Genomic DNA, 23,199 nt, shown 5'->3' on the forward strand with positions numbered 1-23,199 from the left:
ATCACGCAGGACATAGGACAAATAACAGATAGAAATTTGGCTAAAATTGAGAGAGAATCTGCTGAAACCTTGAAGAGCTGGTCACTTCTTCCCCTTACTTTAATCAGGCGAGTTAATATCATTAAGATGATGCTGCTGCCCAAACTAATATTCTTATTCCAGAACATCCTGTTAGCCTTCAAGGAAGTTAAGTTAAGGAAAATTCAAGCTAAATGGAACTCTTTTGTATGCGCCACAAAGGGTATAAGGATCGCATGGAAGAAGTTGCGAAGAAAGAAAAGTAAAGGAGGCCTCTGTGCTCCAGATTTGAAATTCTATGTATGGACTTTGCTACTGAAGGCAGGGATAATGCTATTTGACACTCCAGATAGTACAGAAACAGGTATAATGTTCGAGACAATGTTATCAGGAATCCAAGGAGGAGCTCATGGTTTTTTGCTGAAGTTCGGAGATCCGCGTTTTTTTAAGACGGTTCGTCTGAAGATGTTGAGAGATATGGCCTTTGTTTGGGCCAGAGTAAGGAGATCGTTGAGCATTCCATATTACTCAGCTATGGCTCCTATTTGGGAATCGCCGGGTTCTCCAGAGTGGACTAAAGATTCTTTGGTTATACCCCTGTTGGACTTTCATTTAAAATGTTGGGGTCAGTTGAGGCCCGAAGGGATGTAGTTAAGTTGGGATGAGATCTGCATTCTGACCGAGAACAATTTATCTAAGTTTAAATATTTACAAATTAAGAGTTGGAGTCAGGCGATTGGATTGGAAATCGGAGTTAAGACAGTGTTGAAGGAACTTCTTCAGGGGAAGAGCAGGAAGATCAAGACATCAACTCTGTATTGGACCATCCTGGAAGCAGACGACGGCGATTTTACCTTGCCAGTCCAACTATGGGGAGAACAGGTTCCGGATGCGGAGTTGGAGGAGTTATGGCAAGTATCATTTGACTTACTATATACCACAGTCTCTCCCACCAATTTAAAGTGCAACCATCTTTTTTCTCTTCACAGAGTATATTGGTCTCCTGCTAGGCTGGCTACATTTTCTAAAGGCCCGACTCCCTGTTGTCCAAAGTGTAAGCAGGAAAAAGCGGACGACCTTCACATGTTTTTAACTTGTCCTGTTCTAAGTAATTTTTGGGCCACTGTAGCGGAAGGTATGAAAAATGTGTTTAGCTTTGATATACAGTTCTGTATATCACTTGTATTTTTTGGTATTTTTCGTAATTATGAGGAATTTCCTCAAGATATAAATAAATTTTCTTTATATTTAATTATTTTGGTACGCAGAGAAATATGCAAACTTTGTGTTAAAGATACTGCACCTTCATACCTAGATTGGATAAATGCAATCAAATACACAATGAACTTAGACAAGGCAGTTTGGAAGCGAAGGAAGTATTTCTGGATTCCCTGTATCAATTGGCTGGATAGGATGTAACTGTTGATGTCCAATGATTATGCCTTTTTGCAGAGTCAATTACCCCAGGATCAGTTCTAGGGCCTGGAAAGATAGACGAACTGAATTGACTACCTCTCTTGGTACCTTGTGGGTATCTGCAGAAAGTGCATCCATTAACATCTTCAGAGTTTAAGGAGGGGCCTGGACTTGGCACTCTGAGAATATCTTCTGGCGTATGAGGACAAAAAAAAAAATCTAAGTGAGATTTATCAAGCCGAGCAAGGCCATTTTGCATGTCCCAGCATGTCTTGATAAATCTAGAGTAATACGAGGCAGCAAAAATTGCTGCCTTGCAATACTCTGCAGGAGGGAGGTGTTCCACGGGTGGTGCGTGGGTTTTTCTTACGCATCCACTGGTGGATTTTGCTGCATTCCCAGATCTACCAATAGTGGTAGATCTGGGAATGCGTCAAAATGCTGCGCCCTTCCCAGGTGAGGCGTAACAAAGAGACCTATCTTTTTTTATCCTCGTTTGTTTCTCTTTCTAAATGAACTGCATCCTACAGCACATATAGAAAGAGGAAAATGTCTCCCAGGATTGTATTTGTGGAGGAATGTGTCCCTTCCTGCACAAAACAATCCTACCTACAATGCAGGCACCCTTGCACCATAAGACAAGGGTGTGTGTTGGCACTAGGCAGTCAAAAGTGCGCCAGAGTATAAGAATGCACCGTATAATGGTAAATACTGTGCATTCCTGCTCTTTCACGCAGCGAAGCAAGGTGGCTTGCTGAGTTGCACTGAGTGAAAGAATAATAAATTTGACCCTAAGAATCCAAGATTATAAAAACGTGTGCCACTGTTTTCCAAACTCATGCAGGCAGTGAGACTGGGAAAAAAGTTTGCGACGATGGAAAATAGTTGAGTAAGGAACAAAGGAGCAATGATGAAAAGGACAGGAATATTTTGGATAGAAGAAGGAAGAAAAAAGAAAAAAATTAAACATTCTGTAGATTAAGAAAATAGATGTGAAGAACACAGTAATGTATTGAATGATGTCAAAGCCATGCTTCTCCAAATAACATGTGAGGCTGGATGCAAGATACTTTTCCATAACGTATGAGATAATAGGGACCACTGTCATAAACCTGTACATGCACAGTTCTGCTGGTTACATTCTTTATAAGGCCGGAGCAACAACTCCTTATTTGTACACACTCCAGCACCAGAATATTGGACAGCGAAAGTTTGATTTCATTGGTCCATAGGATACAGAAAATGAAAGGCAAAGCGTAAAAGTTCGAGACCTAACATGGATCATCAGGGAAGCCAAATATCAAACAAACGAGGATCTGTGGTCTTTTCCAGAGTTATTAGCTGGAAGCATAGAAATAATCTACAGTGTTTTGCTGGTTCCCACCTTTGATGTCTTAGAATACCTTTGGAATTAATGATAGGAACCCAATACATTTGTGGAAAATAAAATGACCAGTTTAACAAATTATTCCCAGATAGCACAATGTCACATGTACTTCAGGCTGGTAAGATGAACATTTTAAAAAATGGAATATAAGTCTCTAAAAGGGTTACTAGAGAAACGTTTAAATGTTTCTAGGTGATTCTACGCAACGCATCTGCGGGCTGAGCCTCGTCAGTGGCATTAAAATTGCTCTATTCGCTGTGTAGAACCCTGGCTTGGACCACTCTGTCTAATACTAGATAGCGTTAGATAGGAAAGGGCCAGAGCATAATCAAGCCAAGTGGCAAGGCTGTACAATCAGATGTGTAATGTGAGGGTGTGGAAAAGTAAGCCAAGAACATGCCATGTCTTTTGAGTAGAGCATTTGCCATCATTATTGGATCTTGGCTAGTACTCAGGGGCCGATTAGGATTGCGGTGATTCCGCATCCTCCGGGCCGGAGGAAGCCACCGCCGGCCCGGAGGATGCGGAATCACTGCAGCAGTGCCTCCAAAGACCCCCCCGCCAGATTAGGGTGGCTGGGGGGTCATCGGCGGACGGGTAAATCGTCCGCCGCTTTTCCGCCACGGTCGGAAGGCGACCGCAGGGGAAAAGCTCTAATATGGTGGCGGTGTCTATCAGACACCGCCAGCCATATTAGGATGGGGCAGGAAACATGCTTTTCCCCGGCGGCTTTTCCGCTGTGGAAAAGCATGTGGTCTTTTCAGTTTTGGGGCCCGTTGCGGGCCCCCAGGGTGTCAGGGTGTGGGGGGTGCACATGGGGGATACCTATGGTACCCCCCTGCATTTACATGAACAAAGCGGCAGGCACCGCGCGGTGCCTGCCACTTTGAGCATGTAAATGCAATACATGCATTTTTGACCTTGCGGCGGGTGCTGCTTCAAGCAGCACCCGCCGCAAGGTTAAAGATACGGGATGTGACCGCCAGGGTGGCGGTCACATCCTAATTTGCATGGAGGGCCCGCCGCTGCCCATGCAGACGGTCCCTCTACCTCAGGGGTGGCGGACGGACGCAGGTCCGTCCGCCATCCTAATGACCCCCTTAATTTGTAAAACCAAGGCAACGTTGTCTTAAATTCACTTCTGGCCCCTTTAATGCACTACCAAACTCTGCCTGCCTCATTATCTCACTGTTGCCATTCCCTGCTTCCTCCCTTTGTGACAGTTTTTATGTCTTTCTCTTCCACCTTCTTTCCCGGTGATTTGTTTTTCACTCACTTGATCACAGTGAGTATCTGATCAAAAGTGAGTGCTGGTTCCTACAAATGATTGCTGGTGTACACCACTGGCAAGCACCAGCTCAAATGAGGCACTCATCTCATCACACCATGAGACTGCAGGCTAAGAAGTGAAAAAAAGAAAAAACAGGACAGCAGTCCATTCCCATCTATGCAACCAGGTTCTATAACAACATCCCTGTATCCGCCAGGGCCACCCAAATGCTGCTCTAATTTAGGAGACACTTGAATACTCACCTCTTTAAAGAACATTACATTAGAATGTATTGATTGTTCACAACCCAACTTCCTCTCCTCTTAGTCATTAAATGTATAGCTGCATTTAACCATGTGCAGAGCTCTGCTGCCTTTTGACTAGGTTCTCGCTATACAAATGCCACATACATTTGATTCATTGATAGATCCCACTATTGAGTAGATCTCAACCAAAGATTTGTAGTGGGCATCCAAGGGTATATCAGCCTGGAGATGAGTCCAAATTCCTGCAAGTTCTCTGATGTGATGTATCGAAGATGGAAGGACAGCCTACCCCAGTTCATGGTGAAATTTATGGGCATCTCCCTCCACTCAGGTAGCATCGGCCAGCAAAGTTGAACTTCCGGTTAGCAATTCAAGGGAGTGTGTCTCCATACAGCACTTATGATGGCCAGATCTTGGGAAAGCAAAGACATTTAGCGTTCACCCACACTCACAGAAACCAAGGAAAAATAGTCCATACCCAGCCTCATTCAAGGCTGGACTGAAAATGAATAGGAACCTATTATAACAGTGCCTTTCACCAGAGGATGACAGCAGAACTCTGATGCATGCAAGTGTGTCTTAGTGTGCGTGCGGGTGCACGCGTGCGCACAGACACACACACACACACACACACAGAATCACACAGAATTAGAGCCAAGACAGACAACTCATTCCTCATTCAGTCAATTTGTACAAGAAACATGCATTTCATTGACTGCCACTTATAGCATGGAATCATGATTTGCATCTTAGTGGGCCCAGAGAGAATCGAAAGTCAGCCAGGGAACATTGATGGTCAGTTACTACCTCGCACTCCCTTGTCCTCCCTCGTCCCTTCTGCATTCATAGCATCCGTTGATATCACCATTTCGCACTGTTGCATTCCCCTGACAGTCTGAATAGACATGTAGTAGCAGCCATCACATGATGGTCAATCAGGAGATTTGCACTGGCCCCTGCATGCCTTGAGGCACTTGGGACCATCACTCTTTAGGGAGCTCCATCCAGGCAAATAAATATACGTGAGATTTGGAAGACACAGGGGGCCCTCATCACATTCTGCAGGAGTGGCATAAGTGTGGGTTACTCCAGTGTGTTCAAGGACTCTACACTGAATCTTAGAGTCTAACAAGACCATATTTTTAAGCAATTTTTCCCAGCCCCTTTCTACAGAAAAAAGCCCAATCGTCCCTTAAAGATAAATAATATTCCAGTCTTAAATCAAATATAGGTGCCAATTACACCATGCATTTATGTTCCAAGTCACTTACAGCAAACAGAGGCCTAGATTATCATATGTGTCACAGAAAGCAGCAGAGCAAACAATGGGCCAGATGCACAAAGATATTTTAAAGTCACAAACAGCATGATTCGCAGAATCGGGCAGTTTATAAACACAAAACAGCATTTTTAATAAGCTCTATTTGTGATTCGATAACCTATTACCGAATCACAAATTGGGTTTCTGATTCAGTGTTAGGAAGGGGTATGTTTAGGGCGTCCCTTCCTAATACCAAATCGCAGGGGTATGTGAGAAAGTTTTGCTACTGAAATGTGGTCACAAAACATTTGTAGTTTACCACCTATTTCACCTACTTCAAGTAGGTGGTAACCCATTCACAAATCCCATTGTGAATGTTTGTATAAACATTTTTAAGAGTAGGCAATGTTATCACGGACCACAGCCTACTCTTTAAAAAATTAAAAGAAAACATTTCCTTTTCTTTTAGAAACACATCACATTTTTATTTAAGGAAAATGGACTGCATTTAAAAAAAAGATTGCTTTGTTTAAAAGCGATCACAGACAATGTGGTCTGTTGACCCTAGCAGGCTACCTTCCCTGTGACTTTTGCAACTCACAATGTTTCTCAAACTGAGTCTATTTGCGATTCACTGGGAATTGTAGAAAGTGTAAAGCACACTTTCTTACATTGGTGCTTGTGATTACCAAATAGCAAATCGCAAAAAAATGCTATTTGGTAATCGCAAACCTTTCCTTACATATGGCCCAAAGTTGCAGTGCTGCATTGCGCGACAAGGTTACAGGAGGAAAACACCATATCTACAGAGATATGGCACTGTCCTGCTCTCTCCCTAGCGTTGGTGCACGATCAGGCACCCATGCGCCACACGGTACACAGTCTAAATATCGATTCCTAATTGTCGACCTACACAAATATCCAGTTCGAAATATCGAAGGTACAGAATTTCGATGTCAAGAATATCGTTGGACAGAATATCAAATTTATTTATATCGATGTAAGTAATATCGAAGTTAGTAATATCAATAGCATATATATCGATGTAACTAATTTCGATGTTACTAATATCGATATTTGTATTATTTATATGTATTTAATTATGTATGTGTAATATGTTTTTGTTGAGTTTTTTTATTTTTTTATTATATGTGTATTATTTTTATATATTAATAATGTTATTTTTAAGTAAATTTTATGTTTTAGTACCGGAGCGGGTTGTGGGTTTATAGGGGAATAGGGTGGGAAGTAATTAAAATATACTTAATTAATTAATAATTTTTAGGAATTCTAAATTAATTTTAATAAATTTTTGTTTTTATTTCTGTAGCGGGTTGTGGGTTTATAGGGGAATTGAGTGGGAAGTAATTTAATTGTAATTAATTAATGATTTATAAATTTTTTTATGGATAATTATTTTATTTATAATTAATTATTAATTGGCAATTAATTATTTAAATTGATAATTTATTTTTGTAATTGGTAATTAATGTTTTTAATTGTTATTTAATTTTTTTAATTGGTAATTCATGTTTGTAATTGGGAAATAATTTTTTGTAATTAGTAATTAATTATTTAATTGGTAAATAATTTTGTTAATTGGCAATTAATATTTTTATTTGGTAATTATTTCTTATTAATTGGAAAATATTTGTAATTAATTGATAATCAATGTTTTATAGAAAGTATTATTTGGTATACAAAATAATGTTATTATTTAATAATTTTTAATTGTGAATTCATTTTAAATAATATTTTATTGTAATGAAAAATATTTTATTGTTTAATATTTATTATTTGGTGAGTAATATTTACTAATTAATATTTATTGGTATTTGTTGTTAATTTATTGTTAATTAATTATTCAAATGTAATTGCTTTTAACAATTATTAATTGTTTGTAAATGATGTAGATTTATTTTAAAATGTAATTATACAATATTTTAAATATAAAAATTATTGATAAGTATGTTATATTTAAATTCTACTCTATCCAACGCTTTCCCTACTGTTGCACCCTCTGGAGTTGGAATAGTAATTTTTACCCCTACGCTATCCAACGCTTTCCCGACTGTTGCACCCTTTGGAGTTGGAATAGTAATTTTTACCCCTACACTATCCAACGCTTTCCCTACTGTTGCACCCTCTGGAGTTGGAATAGTAATTTTTACCCCTATGCTATCCAACCCTTTCCTTACTGTTACACACTCTGGAGTTGGAATAGTATTTTTTACCCCTACGCTATCCAACGTTTTCCCTACTGTTGCACCATCAGGAGTGGGAATAGTAATTTTTACCCCTACGCTATCCAATGCTTTCCCTACTGTTGCACTCTCTGGAGTGAGAATAATAATTTTTACCCCTACGCTATCCAACGCTTTCCCAACTGTTGCACCCTTTGGAGTTGGAATTGTAATCTTTACCCCTACACTATCCAACGCTTTCCCTACTGTTGCACCCTCTGGAGTGGGAATAGTAATTTTTACCCCTACGCTATCCAACGCTTTCCCTACTGTTGCACTCTCTGGAGTGGGAATAGTAATTTTTACCTCTACGCTATCCAACGTTTTCCCTACTGTTTCACTCTATGGAGCTGGAATAGTAATTTTTACCCACCCGCTATCCAACGCTTTCCCTACTATTGCACTCTCTGGAGTGGGAATAGTCATTTTTACCTCTACGCTATCCAACGCTTTCCCTACTGTTGCACTCTCTGGAGTGGGAATAGTAATTTTTACCCCTACGCTATCCAACGCTTTCCCTACTGTTGCACTCTCTGTAGTGGGAATAGTAATTTTTACCACTACACTATCCAACGCTTTTCCTACTGTTACACTCCCTGGAGTGGGAATAGTAATTTTTACCCTTACGCTATCCGTTTTCCCTATTGTTTCACTCTCTGGAGTGGGAATAGTAATTTTACATTCTACGCTATCCAATGTTTTCATTACTGTAGTTTTTTCTGGACTTTAAATAGTAGTTATATTTATTTATGTATTTAATATTTTTTGTATTATTTTAGATACTGTTGTATTTAATTAAGTTTAAAAATATTGAAAGTATATTTAATTTTTTTAATTTATTAAATATATTTGTTTATTTTTATTTATGTTATTATTTTATGTGTGTAGATATTTTTGTAATTTATAGTATACTTTAATAATTTATAAGTAATTAAAATAATTAATAAAATGTATTATTAGGTAAGTATATATTATATGTTATGTTTATTTTTAATTAAAGTTATATTATTCAATATGTATTATTTATTAATTTTAAACATTATTAAATATGTTTAAATATGTTTCTTTTATTTATAAGTATTATTTACTTTATTTTACTTTTTTTTTAACAGAAAAAAACGATATTTTAAATTACGATATTTTTAACATCGATATTTTGGTTTCGATATTTTTGTACTTACCATGTTGTAGATAGGGTGTCGATATACTTACCTTTGATATTCCAGCGTCGATGTTCTGTAGGTCGATATTATGTCCGTCGATATTCCGTCATAGATTCGCGCCACACACACACCTTTGCACCAAAGTGCTCGGGTGCCTGCCTGAGTCTTGCTTAGATTTTATGCTTAGACTAAATTTAAAAGCTTTCCAACTCAGATGTTTTCTGTAGAGTGCAGCACACATGCAAAGTTGGAAAACGTTGGCGAAATAAAAGCATTTCTCCTTTTAAAAGCCTTACTCAAAGTGGAGTAGTTTTTTGGTGCAAAAGCCTGTCTAGTATTATTAGTAGATAGTGTTTTGAGTGAAAACCCCTGGGTGGTTGCACAGAAAGGTTCATGTATCACGCATGGAAAGCCCCTTGAGTCAGTGAAATGCAAAGCACCGCTTTATGTTACTTTGAGGGCAGTTTCTAGCGCAAAACTAGTTTTGAGCTGCAAAGTCAATTTAAAAAAAAGATTTTGCAAAGGTTTTCCTCACTTTTGTGATGCTAATACAGCACAAAATGTTTATTAATCTTGGACAGAAAATCAACCGCGGTTCCTGGAGGAGAGCTCTATACACTTACAACCAATCAACACAACTACTGCATTTAGAACTGAGACACACATCACAATATCTCACTAATAACAGTTTGTCCGAACGCTTCCCACAAAACCAAAATTACACACATGATTTACATAGAATTACACATCAATAGACATCAATTACACCTATCCTATGTTCTCAAAGGAATAAAAAGATACCTTTATTTATTACATCTTGGCATCACAATAACATGACTAGGGTACCGTTAATGCGATTCTCAAATAGCAATTTTTAGAGAATCGCTATTTAAGAATCGCAATACAGGATGCAATAAAAAATTGTGATTCCTTGGCATTCCTTAATAGCGATTTACAAATGCGAAACGCAATTAAGGAATACCTTCAAAATCATTCCTATGGGCCTAGATGCCCATAGGAATAAATGGGAAAGCATTCTCATTTTGCGATTCGCAATTAGAAAATCGCAAATTGAGAATGCAATTTCAAGGGTGCCAGGGTGTCAAAAGGACACCATGTTGCACCCCTGAAATATGTATGTGTGCATGTGTGGCGCACATACATGTCCTAAGGGCATGTATGTGCGCCACATGGCATTTTGAAAAATGCAAAAATGTGCATTTTTCAAAGACATCGCAAATTACCATCAACTTGAACTTGCAATTCCGTAAGGCCAAATCACACTTTTTCTGTCCTTCATACATTGCATTTAAGGAATCGCAATTTGAGATTCCTTAAATGCAATCGCAAAATCGAGAAACTCAAATTTTGCGATTCGCTAATTTGCGATGCACTTTTGAGATGATACATCCCAAAAGGCCTTTTCCCATTCGCAAACGGGCCGATTCTGAGAATCGGCCCCTTTGCAAACGGGAAAAGGGCTTGATAAATAAGCCCCTAAATTACTGTTCTATCATTAAGAGGAGTGTGGCAAATAGGACATTGGTTTTAATCACATGCATCTAAACTGTGGTCCAGGAGGAGATGATTGTTAGGAAGGATTAACAGAGCATCGTCTTATCAAGAGATGCTGAGATGCTGGATGAGTCACTGCACAAATGTGTGTGTCTAAAGGAGCAGGAATCAAATTAAGCACTTGTCCCATCTGTCTGTGACCACGGTGTGAACTCTGCTTCCACTTCAGCCTGCTTGCCGGTTCTATTTGCAGGCATAGATTTGTTTGTTCCAGATCCGCCTGGCGATCAATACCGAGCGCTCTGGCCTTTTTCGTGCTTTCAGAGCCTGACTGTAAAAATGATGAAAATGTATTGTCCCATTTCCTTAAACATAAATGGGGATGAGTCAATTCAGAAGAACACAAAGACAGAACTTATAAACACACAAAGTCTAGAAGATCACACAACAGGCCCATAATCAGTGCTTAATTTGTAAAATAAAATAGTAAGTGCAAAAGCTTAAGGCGGTTTCAAGAAAACTGCCCAAAATTGACTGCAGACGGTGATATTAGTCATTAATAATGTAAATTTAAGTGTAAAACGCTCTGCTGAAGTGCTAGCCTCAATAACAAACAGCGCCACTATGTGGTGGACTTTCAAAAGTGCCAGCGTTGAGAATTAAACAGCAGTGCTGAGCTCTGGCAAACACCGGCTCAAATTAAGCACTTTGCCAATATCTTCATCTCCACTTGCTGCTACTTTGTACCCAGGATGATCTTCGTATTTGAGGGTATTACCAGTAGTTTGCTTGAAGTGAACTAATGTATAGATTTATTTGTGAAATAATGTATAGCAATAACCCATGGCAGTGGTGTCATGTGCAATGTGTTATTCGTTACCATTGTTGAATGTGGGAATCCAATGACTCACAAGAAACATAGGGACTGATTAAAAGTTTGGCAGATAGGATACTCCATCACAAACATGACAGATATCCTGTCCGCTGTGTTACAAATCCATTATAGTCTATGCACTTGCAAAATGAAAGATGGGATATTCTTCACATTTGTGGTCCACTCTTCCCAAAGTCTCTTGTGGGGCATGATGCCTCGCACATCTTGCACCATGGGTAACAAATGGAACATAACACCCAGACCCCATGGATGTCACTTCCACACCTAACACCAAGGTTCTTAAACTGGTTCTGTTTGGCACCAATCTTTCCCTCAATCACCAAGAGAATGCTGTCAACAAGAAGTGGTTTGTCAGATCCATCTACTTTGCTGACTTCCTCATATACATGCCCCAGACAAATAGATGTAATACTCCTAGTAGTATCAAGCCACTTGCAACAGCCTGTATGCCATCCTCTCAAAGAGGTATCTAGATAAACTACAGAGTCCACAATTATGCTGCTCTACTCACACTAAAGCTACAACATAAAACAATTGGCATGCACATTCATTGCACTCAACTAGCTCCCAGTCCAAGAGAGATGCTCAGTCTGCAAATCACTTCCTGGTCACCATGCATCACACCACAGAAGAGTTCTTTATCCTGACAATGTCACTAGGTCAGCCTCCACAAATCTACTACAGGTTTATCTGTATGAGCTCAAAGGTTTTGGAGGAATTGGCTATCATGTACAGGGCTCAACTCTTTCTGATTAAGACTTGATGAGAACCTCCTGAGATCCAGATAAAATCTGAAAACCCATATTTTCCATTCAACCTACAGCTGATAGAAGCTGAAGTAAACAACAAGCTCACCACATAACTTCATTTGCATTTTCAAATGTTGGCCTTATTCTTTCAGATGCTGTAGAAAGATCAACATTTTTAAAGGAACATTGGTACCTTATTTCCAAGTTAACACAACTATTAATACATAAAGATACAATGAGCTCTATGTTAGGTGTTCGAATGGAAGAGTAAACACATTTATTGAGTTAAAATGACACATCAATAATGTGGGAGAACAAAAAAAGAAAATTTTAAAACTTCTAGTCTCAGACATTTCTTCATTTGACTACAATGAAAACGGAATGCTCATGTCACATGACTGTTCCTAGGGCTTCTGCCTTTTCTATACTACCATGACTCGAGTTGTTGTTTATAATTGTTTACCTGAGCATAAGTACTTACCAGTATATGTGACATGACCATTACTTGTATAAATGCTTTATTTCCGCCAAAGGCCATAAAAGATTTCATAATAATACATCATTCATAAAATAATCTAAAATATATCCAGCCGTGTGTTACATGATTTCAGTAAAAGGAGCAAACGGTCATAATAAAAGAATTTCATTCAATTAAAAAGTTTGGAGTATATAAAGGGATAAATGTCTAGTTATTTGTAAAATCCAAGATGGGTTCCCCAATCACAAATATCTTAATCTTTAGTACATCACAGTTTTAACCCCATTGTCTTCCTTATTAGATCCACTATAAACAGATAGCGCAAATAGAGCAAATATGACACGTGGTAGGGTACGTGTTGTCAATACCCTAAGTGCCCCATGGTGCTTTCTAAATCCCAGTGAATTTCATAGTGGAGGAATCCATTTACTCCTTGCCCTATCATACGCCGGGCAGAAAAACAGAATATGTGCAATATTTTCTGTGTTATTTATAGACCCTAAAGTGTGTCTAGTGCATATGAGTGATCTTCCTTGCCCCCACCCCCAGTTTGCAGTTTGGCTCTTGATCTGTAGTATGTTATATCTTAGCTTTAGGTACATAATTCTTGCTAAGTATGGTTGTACCTGGTCACGGAAATCCTCACGATTTGGCTTATTGGAAAGGAATTCAGTAGTTAGCCTTCCTAACCTCAAATCGCAATAAAGTGCGTTCAATATGTGTTGGCAGTAAATTCCCTTCAGGTCGCCCTTACAACTTGACGTTAAACTGTACGGGTTGGTCCAATGTAATTCAAGGCCTAACTCTATAAACCAGTTCCAGACAAATATTAACCATGGAAAGGTAAGACATGTATCAATATCCAATAGTTCATGGGCACTTTCTCTATATACTAATAATTCCGGTGTTGTCCATAGCCATATCCAGTAGAGCAATGGGCGTCGGCTTGCAAGATGTCCTATACGCTTCAGGTTTAGATCATGAAACAGTGGGACAAGTGGTGTTGGTTGGGGTAATCCCAATAATCTCCTCACAAATTTGTTTTCTCTAATTGTCAATTGTTTGATGTCTCTTGTACCCCATAACTCTGATCCATACAGTGCTGCTGCCTGAACCGTACATTTGTATATATCAAGTACTGGTGTTACAGATTTACTTGTAGTTGAGCTAAACTTCTTGAGGATTGCCCCTGACCATTACGTTTTCATTGTAGTCACATGAAGAAACATCTGAAACTAGAAGTTTTTTTACGTCTCCTTTGTTTGTTTTCCCATTTAATTGATGTTTTATTTTAATTCAATAAAGGTATTTGCTTTTCCATTCGGACACTTAACATAGACCTCATTGTATCTCTATGTATTAATTTGTGTGTTACCTTGCAAATAAGGGACCAATGTTCCTTTAAAAATACTTATATCCTTGGTCCCTTTGCATCTTTGGGTTTCGCTTGTCTTTGAAAATATACACTAAAGATCAACAGCTAGTGGAATATATCCTAGGATTTTCCATTTTCCTTTTCATTAGAAAATGTCTCCCATATCTTGTGGCCATCTTTGAAGGGTTCCTCATTAGCAGACTGAGGTTCCGTGAATCCTGAACCTGTTCAATAAAGATCGTCGGATTGTGACGATTTTGGTATCAGCGAACCGCAAATGACAAGTGCGGCATGCATGATGTTTTCGTCATGTTACACCGATGGATTCACTGTGCATTTGACGATTTCGTTCTGAACCCTTGGGTTCCATTTTGTGCATGGCAGCCATTTTGTGGTTGCCCTCACATTAGGCAGATGACTACAGGATGACACTGGCCGTGCAAGTCCTTGGGACACGTACACCTTTAGCTGACTTTTGTGTGACCTGGCTGAACTGACTCCCTTGCCCGAGGCTAAACTTGTTGAGCCAGTTCCTTGTTAGGCAGCTGGTCAGATAGAGATCAAAGAGCAAGACATGCCGAAGTTTATAGTACACTGCACCCACCCTTCTATCTTGTTTCCAATCTGTTTCTGCTCCTTCCTTTACGACATAATCACTGACTTGGGTTGAGGTTTTATGATGGGTTTGTCCGGCCTGATCGAACAGGAAAGTAGGAATTTGCTTGGTCATTTCTGGTGGGCTGGACAACTGAAAGTGGGTTTGTCGTTACATGATACCTCTGAAATGTCACTTTGTCATTGGTTAGTTTGTAGATAATTGATGCTAGCCAGGAATGTGATTTTTGGCATAAAAGACGATGCTCCGCTCTATGAATTTGTGCAGTCTCTAGCGAACCACCCGTGTTGTGCTTCGTAGACCTCTGTTCCTGGTTGCAGCCAATAAATTTGATCTTTGACATCACCAAGAAGTATCCTGTGTCTCTGTACTCTAAGACAGGTGAATCCGAAGACTAAGGGCGTTTTCCCCTGGCACCGCTGGGTTTAAATACCCGGTTCTTCAGTTGGCGCCCAACTCGGGCCAACTTCAGCGGTACCGGTCCAAGCCTGAAGATCGTGGAGAGCTTCGTGTGAAAGTTCTGGAGGAAGGCCAGCCACTTCATCGACCCCTGTATGTCGTCGTGGTCCGAAAGTCTTTGCTGTGAGGTTCCCCGCTTTCCAACGGCTACGAAGGACTGCTGCCCTGACTGTCGCCCTGTCTTGGAGCCTTTTGATGATTTGTAAAGCGAGACGATAGACGGGTCTTCTGGCGACGTCATCGATACCTCAGTTAAGTATGAGTGGAGCGTCTCCCAGTCCTTAGTTTGTTTTGGTATCCTTCGGGATCGCTTTGATTTGGTACCTGCAGGCCCCAAAGCCGAGGGACTCGTGTTTTCACGAGACTATCGTTTTAAGATAATCCTTTGAAGTTTGAAGCTAGACTAGTGAGCGAAGATGCCTGGTCTTAGCAGACTTGGAAAGATGTTTTGTTGTGGTTGTAATAGGGATTCCCGATTGGAGGATTCGTGTCCGGTTCCTCCGATTGGAACTCCGACCTATGAACTTTATGTGAAGCATGGAGTGGGCCCCATTGGTTATAATGACATCTGGGTAAAATATACGAAGAAAGACGGTGTCCTACAGTGGCCCCGTTATGGTAGTTTTGAAACAGAGATTTTAGATAATCTCGAAGTTAAATTGTTCAAGAAGAAAGCCCGGCCGGCAATGTTTGACTCTTTCCGCCTATGGCGAAAGGAAGCCAAACAGAAAGAAATTAAGTTAGCGAAGAAGAATAAAAGAGAACGAGGTTTGTCAATGGTGCAAGCTGCTATAGCGTTTAGGGATAATGAGGAAGAACAAGAGAGCGAACAGATGCTTAGGGTCAGGAAGTTAGCGGTAGATAAGTGCTACCCAGTTTTGCCACCTAAAGAGCAGGAAGAGAAGAAAGATCTTGAGAAAGATCCTTTAATGTCGCATCTATTGAGTTCGCCACCCCCTTATGCACAGAATGCTACGGCACCACTGCCACCAGTTGTAGTTCTGCAACCTCCGGTTGATGTGCCACCTGTGATTCCCCCACAGCCAGCTCCTCTTCAGTTGGTTCCTATTCCTTTGGCGCAGCCTTCTCAAGGGTCGCCAACTTTGCCTTCTCCTTCATCTGCTACTCCTACGTCTATTTACAATACTCCTTCTGTTTCGACCTTGGATTCTTTTACTACTGCTCCGCCTTCTCTTATTCTGTCACCTTCTCCTTCTGCTAGACAGAGAATGACTGCTGCAGTTTCTGGTTTCTTTTCTCCTTTGTTGGGACAATTGGGTATGTCTCCTGTTCACGAGCGTAGACAATCACGTAGTCAGTTGCCTGACACGGATGAACGTACAGTTTTGGATCTCATGGCGCGTAAATGGATTACGTACGCCACACAGTATGATCTTGAGGGTATTATGGATGTTTTCTTCAAATGGGAAGCACCTAAGCAGCGGTACGTCTTTGAGATGATGTGTGTGTTCCTTCATGAACAATGGATTTCAGAAGTAGGTAAAGCTCCTGATGAGTTGTATCGTGAGCGTTCCGAATTTGCGAAAGGGACCGTTGTGAGTCCTCAGGACGTTGAGAGAGCAGTTCCGACCATATTGTCATTTCGTAGTAACACTCCTTCTGAGCGGCTGTTCGAGCCTGATTCGTCAGTTAGGAGAAAGGCGCGACAATATCCAATGAGAGAAGTTCCTCCGGTGTGGAAGGAAGCAGTTCAGGCTGATGCTGCGTTGGGTATTGTAGCTGCGCCAGCACACTTCCAGCGAGTTTGGGTACATGTTCCATGGAAGCGTGCTGAAGTCTTAGCTATTAAGCAGACTTTACCTGATCCACGCAAAAATCAGACAGGATATTATAAAGAGTTGACTCAGACTGTGGGTTCATGTATCATGAATTTGGCAGATATAGATATGTTGTTTGGGAACGTTGTTCCACAGCCTATATGGAGTAAGATTCGTCATACGGATAATGCGCAAGAATTAGGTGAGACATGGGTTAACCTTAGAGATGTTGATAATAGACAAATAGGGGGCGCTAAGCCTGAGGATTTGATTACTCAACACCCTGGTAGAATTATTACCTATATGAAGACTTTGATGCCTGAAGTGCGTGTCAATTGGGACAAGTTGTCTGCGTGTAAGCAGAAGAAAGATGAAACGATGTCTGACTTTTTCACGCGATTCGAAAAGACTTTTGTAGATCATAGTGGTCAGGACATGGCTACTGAGGGTGGCCAGAGATTGCTCATCGACAAATTTGTACATAATTTGCTTCCTGAGTTGTGTAATAGGTTGAAGGATTCTGAGAGTGCTTGGGCTGTTTCTACGTCAGCGCAGATTTTGGCTACTTCCCAGTACTATGAGAATAGACATAAGGATGAGAAAGAGAAAGAGGATAAAAAGACTAAGGAATTGAAGACTAAGGTTCTTCTGCAGCAAGCTTATCCGCCTCGTAATAATCAGCGCGATTATCAGCAACCTCAGCAGTATCAGAGAAACTCGCAACGGTCGGAGTCTTCTCAACAGCGTTTTCCCGTAGGCCCTAATCAGTGTGCGTATTGCAAAGAAGAGGGTCATTTCAAGAATGGTTGTCCGGTTCTGTTACAGCGCACGAATTGTGTTTCTGGTGTGAGAGGTCGAGGTGTTCAGCAAACTCCTAGAGGTAGAGGACGTGGTGTGTTTCCTCAGAATGCGCGTTCTTTGCCTCCACAGAATTCTATGAATAGTTTTGATCAGCAGAATGGTGCGTCTGGTAGGACGCCACAGTACTATGCAGACGATTACTACGTCGAAGGTGAGAATATGGATGGTAATGATTGCTAGGACAGCCATAGACAAAGAGAGGGAGTTGTTTCAGTTCCAGTAGATCAGAGTGGACCCTATGTTGAAGTGATTGCATCAGGTGTGTCAGAGCCTTTTCTGTTGGATACTGGTGCTGCGAAGAGTTCTATCATGCACTCTAAACTCCCTGGCGCACCTTTGTCTGGCTTAAAGAATGTTTCAGTAGGTTTTTCTGGCGCCCCGGTTACGAATCCGATTTCTAGTCTGTTGTCTATTTCTGTTGGACCTTGTGAATTCGAAGCACCCCTCATTCTGACGACAGGTTGTGGTGAGAATTTGTTGGGATTGGACTTGTTGAAGAGATTGTATGCAACACTTTATTGTTCTCCTTCAGGAGTACAGCTTACATTGGGAAAGAGAGTGATCTCTCCAATGTATTTATCTAAAGATCGACTTCCACCTGAATTGTCTTCTCTCCCTGATTCTCTTTGGGCTACTGGTCCTAATGATGTAGGTCTTTTGGAGATTCCGCCATATGTTGTGACGTTGAAAGCGAATGCTAGATTGCCACGTATTCCGCAATATCGGATCTCTAGCGATGGTGAAAGAGCACTTTTGGCGATCATTTATGATCTGATTGAGAAAGGTGTGATTGAAGAAACAAGAGGTAATGTGTGCAATAGTCCTGTTTTGCCTGTTCTGAAAAGAACTGATTCTTCACAGCCTCCTGTATATAGGTTTGTGATCGATCTTCGCGAGGTGAATAAGATCGTTGTTCCGCAATTTCCTGTTGTGCCTGATATCACTGCTTTACTGACTTTGATTCCAGCTTCCGCTACTTGGTTTTCGGTGATTGACTTGAAGAATGCTTTCTTCAGCATCCCAATTGCCGAGGAGAGTAGGGATATCTTTGGCTTCTCTTTAGGAGGCCGAAGTTTCCGGTTTAAGCGCGCTCCTCAAGGCTATTGTGAGAGTCCATCGATCTATAGTCAAGCTTTGAAGACACAACTTGATTTGTTTGTTTTACCTGGTGGTGCTGCTCTTATACAGTATGTTGATGATCTGTTAGTTGCTGCTGACAATGAAAAGATTTGTAGAGAGGCTACTTTGTCGTTGTTGCGTCATTTGTCTGATTTCCATCATAAGGTTTCTTTTTCAAAGTTGCAATATTGTCGACAAGAAGTAACCTACTTAGGTCACCTCTTATCGAAGGAGGGAAGGAAACTGACCCCAGAAAGAATTCAAGCTATTGCGAAAATGAGTGTGCCTACGACACAGAGAGACGTACGTGCTTTTCTGGGTATTACATCATACTGTAGACAGTGGATCCCTAATTTCTCTTTGCTCACGAAGCCTTTGATAGCTCTTACTGTTAAGGATACCCCTAATCCTATTCCTTGGACTGACGAATGTCAGAAGAGTTTTTCAGAATTACGTGATGCGTTGTGTTCGGCTCCTGTGTTGGGTACTCCAGACTACAGTAAGCCTTTCACATTGTATGTCCACGAGAGAGAGGGATGTGCATTGTCAGTTTTGACTCAACAATTTGGCGATAAGCAACGTCCATGTGCTTATTTTTCGTCGACTTTGGATCCGGTAGCTAGAGCGTTGCCGAGTTGTTTGAGAGCTACAGCGGCAGGGGCTGTTTCAATTCAACAGTCTGCTGGTCTGGTAATGGACAATACTTTGATCGTTATGGTTCCACATGCAGTGGACACCGTGTTGAACCGTACCAAGACACAGCACTTAACTAGTGCTCGGTTGTCAGGTTACGAGTTGACCTTGTTAGCGAGTCATGTGCATATAAAGAGATGCAACACGTTGAATCCAGCCACGTTGTTGCCGATTTCAGCTGAGATAGAAAATGGTTCTGAACAGCATGATTGTTTCCTTAGGACTGAGGAAGAAACAAAAGGGAGGATAGACCTTAGGGATACTCCTCTTCCAGAGTGTGATGATACTTTGTGGGTTGATGGTTCGTGCTTCAAGCTTCCGAATGGTGATACGACTGCGGCATATGCTGTTACGACTTTGCATACGATTGTTGAAGCTGCACGTATCCTACATAATTCAGCGCAAGCAGCAGAGTTGATTGCATTAACGAGAGCGTGTGTGTTAGCGAAAGGAAAGAGAGTGACTGTGTACAATGATAGCCAGTATGCGTTTGGTGTGGCTCATAGTTTTGGACGTTTGTGGAGAGAGCGCGGGTTCCTGACTTCGCATGGTACGAAGATCCAACATGGTCAGTTGGTGAATGAGCTTCTTGAATCTCTTACTTTGCCGTTGCAAGTCGCGATTGTGAAATGCAGTGCGCATAAGAAAGTCACTGATGATGTTGGTCGTGGTAATGCGTTTGCAGACGAAGTCGCGAAAGAAACTGCGAGAGATGTGATGAGTCGAATGTATGTTGCGGGTCCGGCGAGATGGGTTCCGGATAGAAGTATGTGTGAAGACACGATTGAGACTGTGAAATCCATCCAAGCTGAAGCTACAGAGAAAGAGTTGAATGAATGGAGAGAAAGCAAGGGTAAATTGGATTCGAATGGTTGTTGGATTGAGTTGTCAGAGCATCAGCGATGGTTGTTACCCGATGCGTATGTGCTTCCAGTGGTTACGATGGCGCATGGAATGGCACATATCAGCGTGAAAGGGATTTGCAAGTTGTTGGCTCCAGTGTGGCAGAATGTAGGAATTTCTAAGTGTGCAGAGAATTTGGTTAAGAATTGTATGGTGTGTTTGATGTACAATCCTGGCAAGGGAACTCCAACTCCAGCTGATCATTTTGCTCCTCCAACGTATCCGTTCGAGGCTTTGCAGCTAGATTTCATCCACATGGAGAGATGCAACAACCTAAAGTATGTGTTAGTGGTTGTTTGCTCTTTTTCTAGATGGGTGGAAGCTTACCCTTTGAAGGACAATACTGCCTTGTCCACAGCGAAAGCCCTTATCAAAGAGTTCTTTCCTAGATTTGGATTGCCGAGAATGATCTGGAGTGACAATGGGAGTGAATTTGTGGGTCAAGTGATGAAGAGAGTATGTGAGGGATTAGGAATAAGGCAGAAGTTCCATGCTGCAAATCACCCCCAATCAGCTGGTTTAGTTGAGTGCTATAATGGCACTTTGAAATTAAAATTGGCCAAAATTCAAGCTAGCTCTGGTTTACAACGGCCAGACGCCTTGCCCCTAGCCCTTCTGTCTACGAGAATGACTGTGCATTCGCGAATGGGTTTGAGTCCGTATGAGGTCGTGTTTGGCCGCCCGGCAAATATTTGGGGCGTGCCAAGACCGACAAAGTTCAGTGAGCTCGAACACCCTGTGTTACTTGATTACTTGCACGAACTGACGGCTAAACTGCGTGTCTTACACCAACAGCTTCATGACACTTTGCCACAAGCTTCTGAAGATCCAGGACACGCCATTGAACCTGGATCCTGGGTGCTGGTGAAGAACTTTCCGCGAACCAAGAACGAGCAACCCCGCTGGACAGGACCTTACCTGGTGTTGTTGGCGACCCGTTCTGCAGTACGAGTGCACGGCAAGAAAAACTGTATCTACGGCGTACATTGCAAACGGGCTCCGTTGCCCTTACCGTACGACCGGTGGGTCCAGGAAGGACTTCCAGACTCTGAAACTGAAACTGTGCCATGATTTTTGCCATTCAGCGATGCCCGTTTGACCGGAACGAACACTGAGAAAGAAAGTGACGATCTTTTGCAAGAAGCTGTGCCTCCTTTGAATCGATTGAACACTACTGAGCCTGAGCTCTTGTTTAGAGAACAAACATTGCCTGGCAAAAAGCGTTACAATTTGCGACCGAGAGTCATGGGCAAATAAAAAATAAATGAAGTTTTTATGATTTTTCTGTTTACAGGTTAACTCTCCTCCGAGGATCTACTCATTTTTGTTTTTCGAACCGCCATCCGGGTTCAGCTGTAGGGTCGCGGTGACAAGTCTTTGGAGTGCAAGCCGAAGACGTTAGGTCGACCGTTCTGGTTGGTCTAAGGGTGTTCCCTGGACCGACAGGCGCATTCCTTAGCACGGAACACCCATCCTCCGCGAGCAGCACGATTAGAGGATGGATTTCTTCGAGTTGGAGAGACCTGTAGAGACAATGAGTTTTAAAAGAAAGATACACAAACTGATCATCCGGAAAAGATTTTTAATATTGTGCTTATTTATGCTACTGAGTTTAATGATGTTTTTAATTGGATATGTGACATTCTCTTTTCAAGTGACGTTCATGCCCACTACGCAACCTATGCCTCCTCCTACTGTTTCTTCGCATTCTTTTCACCCTCTGCCTGAACATGAGTCCATTAGGAGAATGGAATTCGCCAATAATTCCTTTGTTCAGCTTCTGCACCAACACCAGCTAGTAGTGAACACGACTAATTGTTGGGTGTGTGGCCTTATGCCCCATACTACCGATAGAGGTATTCCTTATCTGGCTCTGCCATTCAGCTACAATGGTTCAGTATGGGCATACAGAACAATGTTCATCTATGCTCGTGAAGCCTACCCCCTACGTTCTGTGAAGGACAATCCAAAGAATAGTGCTCTAGTTAAGGGTATAGTAGACATGATTAGAGGAATAGATTCCTATGAGACTATCCCGAGAGATGAGACACTACCGTATATTGGATGGAACGTTACTGGATATGGAGTTAGTCTGAGTGGGAACCAGCGAGCGAAAAGATCATCTCCGATTTGGATAGTGCCCCATCAGGGTCATTACTGTCTGCAAGGAAATGGCAAGAATCCGAGAGCTCAGTTAGGGAACAGTGTTTACACTGAGACATATGTTTTTGCGTCCCAGACTTCCCCATCGTTTTTAGCAGCTAAGGGTACCTACTTCATTTGCCATGACAGAGCGTACACATGGTTGCCCCCTGATTTCTCGGGCACATGTTTTGTCTCATTCCTGTTGCCTCCTACATTTACAGCTGCGGCAGATTACCACAAGATGAGAGTTGCTAGAGGTGTCTTCAGTAAGGAAGATACCGCAGGGCAAGAGTTGGGAGATTTCTTTAAGGGTTTTCTGCCGTTTTGGGGACCTATGGTTAACAGCAGGAACATCCGACAATTGACGAGAGTGGTTGAGTCCACTATAGTCGAAACTGCCGGTGCCCTTAGTAACTTGACTGCTGAGCTCCAGTCGGATAGACTTATGACACTTCAGAATAGAGTTGCTCTTGATGTCATACTTGCAGACAGAGGTGGAGTGTGTAAATTGATCCAATCGAGCTGCTGCGTTTTCATTCCAGACAACGCTCCGACAGTTTACAAAGCCATATCCAAGCTACATAAGATC

This window comes from Lissotriton vulgaris, chromosome 9 (assembly GCF_964263255.1).
Source record: "Lissotriton vulgaris chromosome 9, aLisVul1.2, whole genome shotgun sequence".
Taxonomy (NCBI): domain Eukaryota; kingdom Metazoa; phylum Chordata; class Amphibia; order Caudata; family Salamandridae; genus Lissotriton; species Lissotriton vulgaris.